The sequence below is a fragment of the Microtus pennsylvanicus genome, chromosome Y (assembly GCF_037038515.1).
Source record: "Microtus pennsylvanicus isolate mMicPen1 chromosome Y, mMicPen1.hap1, whole genome shotgun sequence".
Classification (NCBI taxonomy): Eukaryota; Metazoa; Chordata; class Mammalia; order Rodentia; family Cricetidae; genus Microtus; species Microtus pennsylvanicus.
Genome location: NC_134602.1, coordinates 22,055,865 through 22,071,306, shown reverse-complemented (window position 1 = coordinate 22,071,306; position 15,442 = coordinate 22,055,865).

Below are 15,442 nucleotides of genomic sequence, written 5' to 3'. Positions count from 1 at the left end.
ATCTCTAAGCTCAATTCCTATTCCTCCCAGCATTCTCTTACGTTTATTCCACCCACCTATGTTCTAACCTTTCAGGCAAAACAGTTTCTTTCTTTAATTAACCAATGACCTATACTCCATCATTACTCCTATTTCTGTTTAAACAAGAACGGAATCTTTAACTTTAACATAGCAAAATTACATATAACAAAACAGTTATCAAACAAGAATTACAGTTACAATATTTATATCTATTTTATCTTTTATCATAACAATGGAAAACTATAACTATCTATCTATTCTTCAACTCCATCAGAGACTCCGGAATAATACAGTATTACCTAAGCAAACAAAAAGTAAGCCATTTTCAAACTCTAGAAATGACAGAGACATCTCGCTGCCTGGACAGTCAACCAAAATCCCTTTGTACCGTTGGTGTTTCCATCCTCAGCCTACAGGCCCATAGTTCGCAGCAGACATTTCCTTGAAGCAGGAAATTTCAAAGGCAGTCACTATCTGCTTGTCTTGAAGAATGTTTTGCTGACCCTTTCCTGAATCAGGAACACAAAAAGATCATCTCACCTTTAGGCAAGTTCAGTAGTCCTCTCTCTGAGTGTTTTCTGTGTACAGTTTATGCAACAATCCAGGCAAGAGCAGTTTCTTCCCCAAATGGCTATCAAACTCCATAAGGATCCTCTTTGATGCCCATCTTCTTCCTGAAGTAGATATGTGCTGCCAAGAGTAGAGTGTCTCACTGTCATGAAAAACCTTAAGGTACTAAAACATTAAATAGCCTGTTTTGTAGTCTAGAGAGATATGAATAATGCCTATCTAACTGAAATATATATATCTATGTAGCTAGAAAATCTAACTAACATGACTGCAAACTTGACTATTATTAATGATTATCCATTAATAACCTATATACATTATATTTTTAAATGAACTACACAATCACAATACCTTAATTAAGATCAAAAATGCATATACATATAACACAATTGACCTAAAATCTCTATCAGTAAAGCAAAATCTATACTAATGCAAATATTCATATCTATATCACATCCCACTTTAAATGTAAAAGAACGTTTATAAGCCATATTTGGGAACGTGGGTGCAGTTTTTTCTCTCAAAAAGGCTTCCTGCTGAATGGTGGCATCATTATTGATTTATCTCAGTTGGCAGTTGAGTGAAGCAATTTTTTAAAGGTGTTCACAGCAATTTTTATGTAGGGCGTGGTCCATCCTACCATATTAGGATAGAGGCATCCACAGACTATCACCCTCTGTGAAAACAAAATAGAAACTCCTTTCCAAAGCATCATGTCCTTAGATCCAAATTTCAATGTCAAGGCATTTTCAAAATATCTATGTTGGATTATTTCAGCAGCTTTTATAAAGAAACATCTTTTAGCAGCTATTGCTACCGCCTCAAAATTCAAATGATTCAAAAAGAGCATAATAGCATACAATATCAAAATTCGCTGTGAATTTTCCATCTTTGTGCGCTTCAATTTAACCTCTATTTTGTTTATTTTTCCTTTTTATTTTTTGCCTTTTGAGACAGGTTCTCTGTATCTTTGACCTGGAATAACTCTGTATACCTGTCTGTCCTTGAAGTCTCAGAGATCTGCCTCTCTCTGCCTTTCAGGCATTGGGATTAAAGGTGTATGCTACTACACATTGAACTCACAAAGATCTGTTTGTCTCTGCCTTCAAGGCACTGGGATTAAAGGCGTGTGCTACCTCACCTTGAAGGTACAGAGGTCAATCTCCCTCTGCCTCCCATGTGTTGGGTTTACAGGTGTGTACTACCACACCCAACAACTCTCTTCCTTTTTTTAACTTTAAGAACTTCAAATTTTCGCCTGCACATATTTTTAACACACTGTAAATAATTTAAAAATTTTCTTTGTCTTTGAATCTCTCTTTACTCTATTTCTCTCTCTGTTTTTCTGACCACATGAGTCTTTCATTTACCAAGCAATCTCAGTAGGACTAAAGCCGTGGCTTTGCTGGCCAGATGTAGCCCATTGCTTAGCTTTCTGCCATTCCAACCTTGTGGCTGAGGTACCGAACAGAGCCGCATTCAGTGCCACAAGTCTACAGTGTTTCAAGGTCCTTGCCATCAAAGAGGCTGCAACAGACAACACTCAAGCCCTCTTTCTGTAGCTGGCCCTCCTTCCTCAAACAATCAGAGTTTGCCCAGGCAGGATGGCCCAGAAACGCGGCATTTTAAAACAACACAGTTTTTTTTTTCCTGCTACTGCTGAAAACATACAAGCATTCAGTTGGCTTTTATCAACACCATTTAAATGTTTTGTTGCAGGACCTCTTAAGGGCTGCAGGGTTTTGCAGCTGAAGCTGAGTCAGCAAGCCTCTTTTAGATGAGAGCCCTTGCTTTCTTCTAGCAAGCAGAGCAGACCGAGAAATCGCTGCTACCAAGAAAACATGCTTTACTCTTTCCCAAGCTTTCTCAGGCTTTCAGTGGATTCAGTTGTCCACAAGGCTGCAAGCCATTCTGTAGTTATTTGAGCAGCGAGGCTGTGTCCCCAGCACCACGGCCGCATGAAGGTTATGCCTGAAATAAATACACAAAAACTGTATTCTTTTATACACTGCTGGCCCATTAGATTCAGCATTTTAACCCATTTCTAATAATCAGTGTAGTATAACGAGGTGCACTTACCAGGAAAAATTCAGCATGTCTGACATGGTGGCTGGCTGCATCGACATCTGCCTCAGAGAGCAGAGCTATGGCATCTGCCGGGGAGAGGGGAGCATGGCTTCTCTGAGCTCACTACCTCTTCCTCCCGGCATTCTATTTTGTTTACTCCACCTACCTTTGTTCTAAACTATCAGCTGAAGCGGATTCTTTCTTTAATTAATCAATAAACTTCTTCTGTCACTTTATCCTTTCAACAGCTTGCCATAGAAATCACCCATGTGTCTTCTGTTGTATGATCTTTCATTTGTAAAGAATTTGCACTCTCAGGGGAGGATTTTTCTGACATCTCTGTGGATGGAGATCATATGAGGAAGATCAGATGAGCAACCATGACAACTCTAATGCTGTAGAGTTAGGTGGACCAGAGATTGATGGCTGACATTCCTGTGCTATGCATCAGATGCCTCTGAACTCTGGCCCTTTGACAGACAGGCAGACATCAAGTTGGTCACACATACTTAACTCATTCAGGTTCACAGATACTGTAAATGGAGTTTTAATTCTTCTCCTAAACTAATAAAAAAACCAAGATTATGAGAAGAGAAGAGCCTGAAGTAAGGCCACAAAATGGGTCATTTTGCAAAGGAAAGGTTACCTGCCTCCATGTATGCTGTCTCCCTTTCTTAGTCAAATCCATCCTTCCAGTGTCTAGCTAACAGATAACCATAGGATTGAACCCAACTGCCTTTGATTTCTGAAATAAGTGCTGTCCCCCTAAGGTCTCATAACAACACAGGAAGGATTGTAATACTGTCCCAGCAACAATTTAAAGCAAGTCTAGGACACCAAAGATGCAGCAAATTTGGTTAATTGGTAATATAGATCGTTCTGATGGGACAAAATAATTTAGAATTAAAAAATAAACAGATTGGTGTACTCACGATGAATTTATGTGATATGGCACACACAGGCTTCTGGTTCTGAATACTTCATGCTCGGTGGGTTTTGGAGATTGTCGTGACCCTGAACCTAGCTGGAGGCTTTGGGGCCTTGAAAGGACAAGACTTAATATTTCAGGACATCCTTGTACTTGGTCCCCACTGTTTACTGATTTCCTTACAGAGAATGAGCAGCCATCTACTCCTGCTGCCATGCCTTCCCCACATGAACAGAGAGAAGGCCCTATACACACAGGTCGCTTGTATCACATGTGAAGGCATAAGTCACAAACAAACTCCCACAGCAGTTTAGAATTGTGATTAATAGAATGATTAGTTCTTGAAAGGGGAAAAACTTAGAGATCACAATCCCTTACAAAGCCCTCTGCAGGATCAGAAAAGGAGCCTAGTAGCCGGAAGGGAAGCTCAAGCAAGAGATCAAGCTGAAGGTAGAAGTTGCTTTTTAAAAGAGAGAGAGACCACAACTCAATGGGCTGGTATCTCAGTGGCTATTCAGGAAACATCACAGAGAAAGGATCTGCTTCATGCATGAGAGTCACCGATGATTTCCCTTTAAGAAAACAACCCATTAAAACTCCTAATAACATCATCAGCATTCAACAACCTGTCTATGATTTCTTTGCCTTGCCTTTGATTGTGCAGTAAATGATGCTGATAGTTAATCTGTGCAATTAATGCAAATTTCCTTGTAACTGACTAGACAGAATTGACAGGTTATCTTAAACACAGCAGGGAGTCACTCTACGATGGAACTGGTTCATCATCACCTGTGTGACAGTGACATAATTAAGATCTTTCCTTTGTCTATAAATCTCATTATGTTCAACATGATATGTTGTCATACAGATTTCTTAGGGTTTTGTCCCACTGGTGGTTTCCTTGGTATGCTTACATAATTTTTGCCAGATCCAATCAGTTTTGCCATGCACTCTCAGCTCCACGTCCTTTTGTTCCCCTTATGTTCCAGTCCAGGCATTTTAGACCTCTTGTAACTGTTGTAAGAGTATCTCATGTTCCACCTAAATGATTTAGGGTTTTATTTAGGCTGGGTTTTATCTTCCATCACTGAGTTCATTGACTTTCCTTGGGTGTAATTCCTGGGACACTGAGCCTAACTCCTGGGGGATTCCTCCAGTTATTTCTCCTTTCTTAGATAGTTTACACTCTCACTATTACTGTGAGAGTGTTTCTGTAGCAAATATTCTTCTCAAGATGAGAAGAAACTTCAATATTACAATCCATTTGTTATTGTGATTTAAATACACACACACAAACACACACAAGTTAATGCACATACACTGATGATATCTCAATTTATTGGGCCATTCTGGGGATGTCAAGATCGATATCTCTTGAGTGGTTCTCAGAAGGCCATAGGGTGACCCTCTCTAGGTACTTAAGCAGGGAGGAGAAGTTGACCGCACTGTGACATGTCCCTAGGAACTATGTGTGCCTTGTCCCATAGTCAGACTGATGACTGACTATCTTGAAAACCAGCATGGAACTTTTGTTTGGCAAATGATGGAGATCAAGTCAGGGTCAAAATCAGAAAACTAGATGGAGCTTCCAAGCTCCAGTGGAAGAGCAGATGGATGGAGAAAAAGAGCAAGGATGTCAGGAATATAAGGGCTTGGTCCACACTATGAGACACTGTGCCTGAACTAAGGGGATTTCAACTAATCCAGTGACCTGGGAATGAAAGAACATGGGATCAAACTGGAAGCTGTGAATGTGGCTGACAATTGGGGCAGACGGAGAAGCCAAAGATAATGGCACTTGCAATTGTCTGCATATCATACACTGGCTTTTTGTGATCATATTTTTTGTGGATGCATACCTTGCTAAATCTGGATGAATGAAGGGTGGGCTTGGACTTCCCACAGCTCAAAGTACCCTGCCCTCTATTTGGACTGGTGTTTGAGTGGAGAGGTTTATTTGCGGAGCAAGAAGAATATGGGAGGAGGAAGAAAAGTGGAAAGTTTTATAGTTATTATTATGAAGTAATGGAAAAATCAATAGAAAATTACCAATGAGGACATTGGAGCTAGGAGAAAAAAACATTCATGTGAGTTGTTGAGTCAGACCAAAAATTATTTTACAGAAAAAAAAAACACATAAAGGGGTTGAGTTACTTGAAATATATGACTCAAGTAATTGGGAAGAAGATTGGGGTTTTTATTTTGGGTCTTCATGGGGCTGTATGAGCAGCATTTTAGGACTTGTATGCTGGATATTTCTGGGGGTTAGTAGGGAAGAAACCTGGCTAGGAGGAGTTTTATGACATAAGTAGAGCCTTGATGATGTCACAAAGCTTTGGTTGGGGGTGGCAACTCTGTTCCACATGAAGCACTAGTCTTCTGTGAAGGTGGGCTTACTATCTTCACGGTGGCTGAGTAGGTCAGTTCAGCTCTTGGGCTCCACGACTGTTCAACCACATTTCCAGAAGTTGGAATCTAGAGAGCCAAGATATTTTCTTGTGGTAAATATGTTTAGGAAGCAACTAGGACCTCTGTAGTCAAAGAAAGGTTTCTTTCAAATCTGCTCTGGGTCCAAAATTTATGTCGTTAAGAGCTCCTATATTTGATAGCTGGGGGACGGTTAATGTCGGGTATTCTCCCCACTCTATCTTTGCTAAAAATGTCCAATTCCTCAGTCCACTTAAATGGCAAAGATCCTCTTTGTCCATATGTGTTTTAAAAGATAATTATTTCTAATAGGTGCTGTTGCACAGATTAATGTTTCTTTCTTTTGGCAGTTTGACTCACAGTACTCCCTTCTCTAATGAAGATACAGAATATCTTTATGTAATCAACCTGGATCTGGATCAGGAGACACAATAGAGAGAGCCAGTGGACTGGAGTGCCATGACCTTGGGCAGGTGGTTATAGATCAGCCAACTAACCAGTAGCTTGAGTGGTAAGGAGAGGAGTGGCTGTTCTTTGAATTCTTTGCCATCTGTTCAGATATTTCTTTCTCACTTTAGGTATAGGCATAGCTTCCTCTCTCATTGATATAGTAAGTCAGGAAGTAGGTTTCTCAGTAGAGGTCAATTGCTTTTTGCAGCAGGAATATGTCTCTGATACACATATACTGAGCTGTAGACAAGAGTTTGATACTTTTCCTATTAATTTCTTAAGAACATATTCCATTTAGGTATCCAAATCTATTCAGCCTTGCCTTTTTCACCTGCTCCAAAGTTATTCCTAAAAAGAGCCTTGACCTCACATCCTCACCTTCTTATCCTTGCAGGCACTTATGGTGGAGGAAACCACTTTGTGTCTGATTTAAACTGAAGAGTTCTTCCTATGCAGAGATTGGCAGCTATGAAGCCCAAGCACAGAAACAGAGCCAAGAGACAGTGGAACAGGAGTGCTGTGGCCTATCTCAGAAAGTCTCCCACCATGATGAAGATGCCTCTTAGTATGAGTGGCATGCCACCTCTCCAGAAGAAGAATGGGCCATCGATCCAGAAGCAAAAACTTAGTAAGCCTTTTGAGGCCCTGGAGAATATTGTTGGCCGCAGAATTTCTCATGGCTGGAAGGAAGCCAATGAACCAGTCACCCATTGGAAAGCCATCATTCTAGATCAACTGCCAACATATCCCTCTCTCTATTTGTTGAAATATGATGGGATTGATTGTGTCTATGGCTTGGAGCTTCATAGTGATGAAAGGATTTTAAACCTGAAGATCCTGCCTAATAATGTGCCATTTCCTCAGGTGACAGACACTCATCTCTCAAACACCATAGTTGGCAGAGCAGTGAAACATACATTCATGGGCACAAATGGCTCTAAGAATGACTGGAACGGGATGGTGCTAGAAGAGGTGCCAATCATGAAGACCTGGTTTTATATTACCTACAAGAAAGATCCGGTCTTGTACATTTACCACCTCCTGGATGACTACCTGGAAGGCAACCTCCACATCATGCCAGGCTCTAAGGAAGAGTGGAGTGGCGTGGTCCCAGATGAGGGTCAGGCCATAACGACCTGTTTCTACATTGTCAACGAGAATGATCCGGTCCTGTACCTTTACCACCATCATGATGATTCCATTGAAGGCAACCTCCACATGACGCCTGGATGTCCTCCAGTAGAGGTGACTTTGGAATTAGGCAGGGATTCCTTGGAGGGCAAAAGAGTGCAGTACAACAAAAAAGATGGAACCCAAGAGATAGGTAAAATTATTTGCCAAGTTCCCAACAAACCTTCTGTGTATTTCATCAAGTTTGATAATGACTTCCATATCTATGTCTATGATTTGGTGAAGATCTGTTAAAGTGAAATTCTCAAATTTTGAGGGGCAGACTTAATTCTCTCTTTGGGAATGTGTTTTTTCAGAGATACCTCAGGTCTTCTATAAATCCTGGTATCTTTTCCAATGGATTATTCTTTCTCAAAGAATAAAAATTTGCTAACATGTTGTGTTATTTGTTCAATGATGGGTTGTGTTTGGTGGATGGGGCATCACAGAAATACATGCCTCAAAACAAAGCAGGATTTATGGTCTTTTCCTTTTGGACAGTAAAGGACTGGGGATGCGTGGTGTGGTAAAGGACAAGATGGCTGTCAAGGAAGCAGTGGAGAGGGGACAAAAAGTTGTATGATCTGGGGCGGTATGAAGCTTGAGGGAAAACCATGTCAAATGGAAAGATGTGACCGATATCAGCGTGAGGTATTGGGACTTAAGAGGATAAAGAGTAGATTAATCAGGAAGGGACACAAATGTATACTCAAAATCAGAGAAAATTAGGTTTCATTTGATGAATGGTTTAATTCATACTGGCTGTAAGTCAAAGGATGTTTGATCTCCACTAGAGCATGTTGCTTAGTGAAAAGTGTCTCCGCTCAGTTGCTCTTCTCCAGTAAGGTGGACATCAAGCTACCTACTTAGTTTTGCCAGAATTCTGTATGCCACCTACTTTGTCATGCCTGGATTCGGTATGCCTTGAACTCTCATAGGTCTTATCCATGCCATCCAACCCTTGTCAGTTCATTTAAATAATTGCCCTGCCATATCTGGAAAACAGTGTTCCCTTTCATTGATCATGTTCTGTAGTACTTGGGCTATAAAACTCATGAACACACTCACCCACACACAGGATAAACATGTACATATGATGCCCACTAGTGTGTGACATGCACACATATGATGAATGCACCGAACTCCATAATATCAGTAAAGTAGGGAATCCATGATGCTAGGTGGAGTCTGGCAAAGACCCCACACACCCATCAAACCGCCAAATACCAGTATGGTACTGATGTCTGACTCCCATCCTGTAAGGAACCTGCCATCCTGTAACTGGGCTATTTTTGGTTCCTTCATCTTCACAAACTTGGTTAAAATGTTAGAGTTGTCAAACTGGGAGTTAGGGTCCAGCATGTAGATCAGCTGTCCCAGGTCAGGTGATTTGGCTACAATTTGGGTGAGAAATTGTACCAGGGAATTCTGGTACCCCCTCTCCTCTTGTTCTCCCTGTCCTCATCATCACTCTTGTGGGTGGGCCTGGAGCACAAAGAAGGTAAAATGGAATAAGCCTCCTCCTTAGTGGAAAACCTTGTCAATCCTTAATTTGACCTGACTCTCTGAGGGAATGCAGCACATTTTTTCCTACTAGGTCTCCTCATTCATTGGTTCACTCATTTTTCCAATGAATGATTGAATTCATCCATTCTTCCTTGTCTCTCTCTCTTCTTTCTTCCCTTCTTCCATTTCCCCCTTGATTGTAGAAATTTGAGCAGCAGGGCTGCATCCCCATGGGGCCGCCTTGTAAGGTTATGCTCCGAAATAACAACACAAAACTATTCATTTCAACACTGCCTGCCCCATTATTTTCAGCCTCTTAACCCATGTCTAATAATGTATGTTGCAGCACGAGGTGCGCTTAGAAGGAAAGATTTAGCATGTCTGACCTGGTGGCTGGCTGTATCGCCATCTGCCTCAGAGTGCAGAGCTACCATTTCTGCCCATGGGAGAGGTGCATGGCATCTCTAAGCTCAATTCCTATTCCTCCCAGCATTCTCTTATGTTTATTCCACCCACCTATGTTCTAACCTTGCAGGCCAAACAGTTTCTTTATTTAATTAACCAATGACCTATACTCCATCATTACTCCTATTTCTGTTTAAACAAGAACGGAATCTTTAACTTTAACAAAGCAAAATTACATATAACAAAACAGTTATCAAGCAAGAATTACAGTTACAATATTTATATCTATTTTATCTTTTATCATAACAATGGAAAACTATAACTATCTATCTATTCTTCAACTCCATCAGAGACTCCAGAGTAATACAGTATTACCTAAGCAAACAAAAAGTAAGCCATTTTCAAACTCTAGAAATGACAGAGACATCTCGCTGCCTGGACAGTCACCCAAAGTTCCTCTGTACCGTTGGTGTTTCCATCCTCAGCCTACAGGCCCATAGTTTCCAGCAGACATTTCCATGAAGCAGGAAATTTCAAAGGCAGTCACTATCTGCTTGTCTTGAAGAATGTTTGCTGACCCTTTCCTGAATCAGGAACACGAAAAGATCATCTCACCTTTAGGCAAGTTCAGTAGTCCTCTCTCTGAGTGTTTTCTGTGTACAGTTTATGCAACAATCCAGGCAAGAGCAGTTTCTTCCCCAAATGGCTATCAAACTCCATAAGGATCCTCTTTGATGCCCATCTTCTTCCTGAAGTAGATATGTGCTGCCAAGAGTAGAGTGTCTCACTGTCATGAAAAACCCTAAGGTACTAAAACATTAAATAGCCTGTTTTGTAGTCTAGAGAGATATGAATAATGCCTATCTAACTGAAATATATATATATATCTATGTAGCTAGAAAATCTAACTAACATGACTACAAACATGACTATTATGAATGATTATCCATTAATAACCTATATACATTATATTTTTAAATGAACTACACAATCACAATACCTTAATTAAGATCAAAAATGCATGTACATATAAAAAAATTGACCTAAAATCTCTATCAGTAAAGCAAAATCTATACTAATGCAAATATTCATATCTATATCACATCCCACTTTAAATGTTAAAGAATGTTTATAAGCCATATTGGGGAACGTGGGTGCAGTTTTTTCTCTCCAAAATGCTTCCTGCTGAATGGTGGCATCATTATTGATTTATCTCAGTTGGCAGTTGAGCGAAGCAATTTTTTAAAGGTGTTCACAGCAACCTTTAAGTAGGGCGTGGTCCATCCTACCATATTAGGATAGAGGCATCCACAGACTATCACCCTCTGTGAAAACAAAATAGAAACTCCTTACCAAAGCATCATGTCCTTAGATCCAAATTTCAAAGTCAAGGCATTTTCAAAATATCTACGTTGGATTATTTCAGCAGCTTTTATAAAGAAACATCTTTTAGCAGCTATTGCTACTGCCTCAAAATTCAAATGATTCAAAAAGAGCATAATAGCATACAATATCAAAATTCGCTGTGAATTTTCCATCTTTGTGCGCTTCAATTTAACCTCTATTTTGTTTATTTTTCCTTTTTATTTTTTGCCTTTTGAGACAGGTTCTCTGTATCTTTGACCTGGAATAACTCTGTATACCTGTCTGTCCTTGAAGTCTCAGAGATCTGCCTCTCTCTGCCTTTCAGGCATTGGGATTAAAGGTGTATGCTACTACACATTGAACTCACAAAGATCTGTTTGTCTCTGCCTTCAAGGCACTGGGATTAAAGGCGTGTGCTACCTCACCTTGAAGGTACAGAGGTCAATCTCCCTCTGCCTCCCATGTGTTGGGTTTACAGGTGTGTACTACCACACCCAACAACTCTCTTCCTTTTTTTAACTTTAAGAACTTCAAATTTTCGCCTGCACATATTTTTAACACACTGTAAATAATTTAAAAATTTTCTTTGTCTTTGAATCTCTCTTTACTCTATTTCTCTCTCTGTTTTTCTGACCACATGAGTCTTTCATTTACCAAGCAATCTCAGTAGGACTAAAGCCGTGGCTTTGCTGGCCAGATGTAGCCCATTCCTTAGCTTTCTGCCATTCCAACCTTGTGGCTGAGGTACCGAACAGAGCCGCATTCAGTGCCACAAGTCTACAGTGTTTCAAGGTCCTTGCCATCATATGGCTGCAACAGACAACACTCAAGCCCTCTTTCTGTAGCTGGCCATCCTTCCTCAAACAGTCAGAGTTTGCCCAGGCAAGATGGCCCAGAAAGCCGGCATTTTAAAACAACACAGTTTTTTTTCCTGCTACTGCTGAAAACATACAAGCATTCAGTTGGCTTTTATCAACACCATTTAAATGTTTTGTTGCAGGACCTCTTAAGGGCTGCAGGGTTTTGCAGCTGAAGCTGAGTCAGCAAGCCTCTTTTAGATGAGAGCCCTTGCTTTCTTCTAGCAAGCAGAGCAGACCGAGAAATCCCTGCTACCAAGAAAACATGCTTTACTCTTTCCCATGCTTTCTCAGGCTTTCAGTGGATTCAGTTGTCCACAAGGCTGCAAGCCATTCTGTAGTTATTTGAGCAGCGAGGCTGTGTCCCCAGCACCACGGCCGCATGAAGGTTATGCCTGAAATAAATACACAAAAACTGTATTCTTTTAAACACTGCTGGCCCATTAGATTCAGCATTTTAACCCATTTCTAATAATCAGTGTAGTATAATGAGGTGCACTTACCAGGAAAAATTCAGCATGTCTGACATGGTGGTGGGCTGCATCGACATCTGCCTCAGAGAGCAGAGCTATGGCATCTGCCGGGGAGAGGGGAGCATGTCTTCTCTGAGCACACTCCCTCTTGCTCCCGGCATTCTATTTTCTTTACTCCACCTACCTATGTTCTAACCTATCAGCTGAAGCGGATTCTTTCTTTAATTAATCAATAAACTTCTTCTGTCACTTTATCCTTTCAACAGCTTGCCCATATAAATCTCCCATGTGTCTTCTGTTGTATAATCTTTCATTTGTAAAGAACTTGCACTCTCAGGGAAGGATTTTTCTGACATCTCTGTGGATGGAGATCATATGAGGAAGATCAGATGAGCAACCATGACAACTCTAATGCTGTAGAGTTAGGTGGACCAGAGATTGATGGCTGACATTCCTGTGCTATACATCAGATGCCCCTGAACTCTGGCCCTGTTGACAGACAGGCAGACATCAAGTTGGTCACACATACTTAACTCATTCAGGTTCACAGATACTGTAAATGGAGTTTTAATTCTTCTCCTAAACTAATAAAAAAACCAAGATTAGGAGAAGAGAAGAGCCTGAAGTAAGGCCTCAAAATGGGTCATTTTGCAAAGGAAAGGTTACCTGCCTCTATGTATGCTGTCTCCCCTTCTTAGTCAAATCCATCCTTCCAGTGTCTAGCTAACAGCTAACCATAGGATTGAACCCAACTGCCTTTGATTTCTGAAATAAGTGCTGTCCCCTTAAGGTCTCATAACAGCACAGGAAGGTTTGTAAGACTGTCCCAGCAACAATTTAAAGCAATTCTAGGACACCAAAGATGCAGCAAATTTGGTTAATTGGTAATATAGATCGTTCCGATGGGAAAAAATAATGTAGCATTAAAAAAAAACAGATTGGTGTACTCAAGATGAATTTATGTGATATGGCACACACAGGCTTCTAGTTCTGAATACTTCATGCTCGGTGTGTTTTGGAGATTGTCGTGACCCTGAACCTAGCTGGAGGCTTTGGGGCCTTGAAAGGACAAGACTTAATATTTCAGGACATCCTTGTACTTGGTGCCCACTGTTTACTGATTTCCTTACAGAGAATGAGCAGCCATCTACTCCTGCTGCCCTGCCTTCCCCACATGAACAGAGAGAAGACCCTATACACACAGGTCGCTTGTATCACATGTGAAGGCATAAGTCACAAACAAACTCCCACAACAGTTTAGAATTGTGATTAATAGAATGATTAGTTCTTGAAAGGGGAAAAACTTAGAGATCACAATCCCTGACAAAAGCCCTCTGCAGGATCAGAAAAGGAGCCTAGTAGCCGGAAGGGAAGCTCAAGCAAGAGATCAAGCTGAAGGTAGAAGTTGCTTTTTAAAAGAGAGAGAGACCACAACTCAATGGGCTGGTATCTCAGTGGCTATTCAGGAAACATCACAGAGAAAGGATCTGCTTCATGCATGAGAGTCACCGATGATTTCCCTTTAAGAAAAAAACCCATCAAAACTCCCAATAACATCATCAGCATTCAACAACATGTCTATGATTTCTTTGCCTTGCCTTTGATTGTGCAGTAAATGATGCTGATAGTTAATCTGTGCAATTATGCAAATTTCCTTGTAACTGACTAGACAGAATTGACAGGTTATCTTAAACACAGCAGGGAGTCACTCCTCGATGGAACTGGTTCATCATCACCTGTGTGACAGTGACATAATTAAGATCTTTCCTTTGTCTATAAATCTCATTATGTTCAACATGATATGTTGTCATACAGATTTCTTAGGGTTTTGTCCCACTGGTGGTTTCCTTGGTATGCTTACATAATTTTTGCCAGATCCAATCAGTTTTGCCATGCAATCTCAGCTCCACGTCATTGTGTTCATCTTATGTTCCAGTCCAGGCATTTTAGACCTCTTGTAACTGTTGTAAGATTATTTCATGTTCCACCTAAATGATTTAGGATTTTATTTAGGCTGGGTTATATCTTCCATCACTGAGTTCATTGACTTTCCTTGGATGAAATTCCTGGGACACTGAGCCTAACTCCTTGGGGATTCCTCCAGTTATTTCTCCTTTCTTAGATAGTTTACACTCTCACTATTACTGTGAGAGTGTTTCTGTAGCAAATATTCTTCTCAAGATGAGAAGAAACTTCAATATTACTATCCATTTTTTATTGTGATTTAAATACACATACACAAACACACACAAGTTAATGCACATACACTGATGATATCTCAATTTATGGGGCCATTCTGGGGATGTCAAGATCGATATCTCTCGAGTGGTTCTCAGAAGGCCATAGGGTGACCCTCTCTAGGTACTTAAGCAGGGAGGAGAAGTTGACCGCACTGTGACATGTCCCTAGGAACTATGTGTGCCTTGTCCCATAGTCAGATTGATGACTGACTATCTTGAAAACCGCCATGGAACTTTTGTTTGGCAAATGATGGAGATCAAGTCAGGGTCAAAATCAGAAAACTAGATGGAGCTTCCAAGCTCCAGTGGAAGAGCAGATGGATGGAGAAAAAGAGCAAGGATGTCAGGAATATAATGGCTTGGTCCACACTATGAGACACTGTGCCTGAACTAAGGGGATTCAACTAATCCAGTAACCTGGGAATGAAAGAACTTGGGATCGAACTGGAAGTTCTGAATATGGCTGACAATTGGGGCAGACGGAGAAGCCAAAGATAATGGCACTTGCAATTGTCTGCATATCATACACTGGCTTTTTGTGATCACATTTTTTGTGGATGCATACCTTGCTAAATCTGGATGGATGAAGGGTGGGCTTGGACTTCCCACAGCTCAAAGTACCCTGCCCTCTATTTGGACTGGTGTTTGAGTGGAGAGGTTTATTTGCGGAGCAAGATGAATGTGGGAGGAGGAAGAGAAGTGGAAAGTTTGATAATTATTATTATGAAGTAATGGAAAAATCAATAGAAAATAACCAATGAGGACATTGGAGCTAGGAAAAAAAAACATTCATGTGAGTTGTTGACTCAGACCAAAAATTATTTTACAGAAAAAAAAAAGGGGGGGGTTGAGTTACTTGGAAAATATGACTCAAGTAATTGGGAAGAAGACGGGGGTTTTTATTTTGGGTCTTCATGGGGCTGTATGAGCAGCATTTTAGGAACTGTATGCTGGATATTTCTG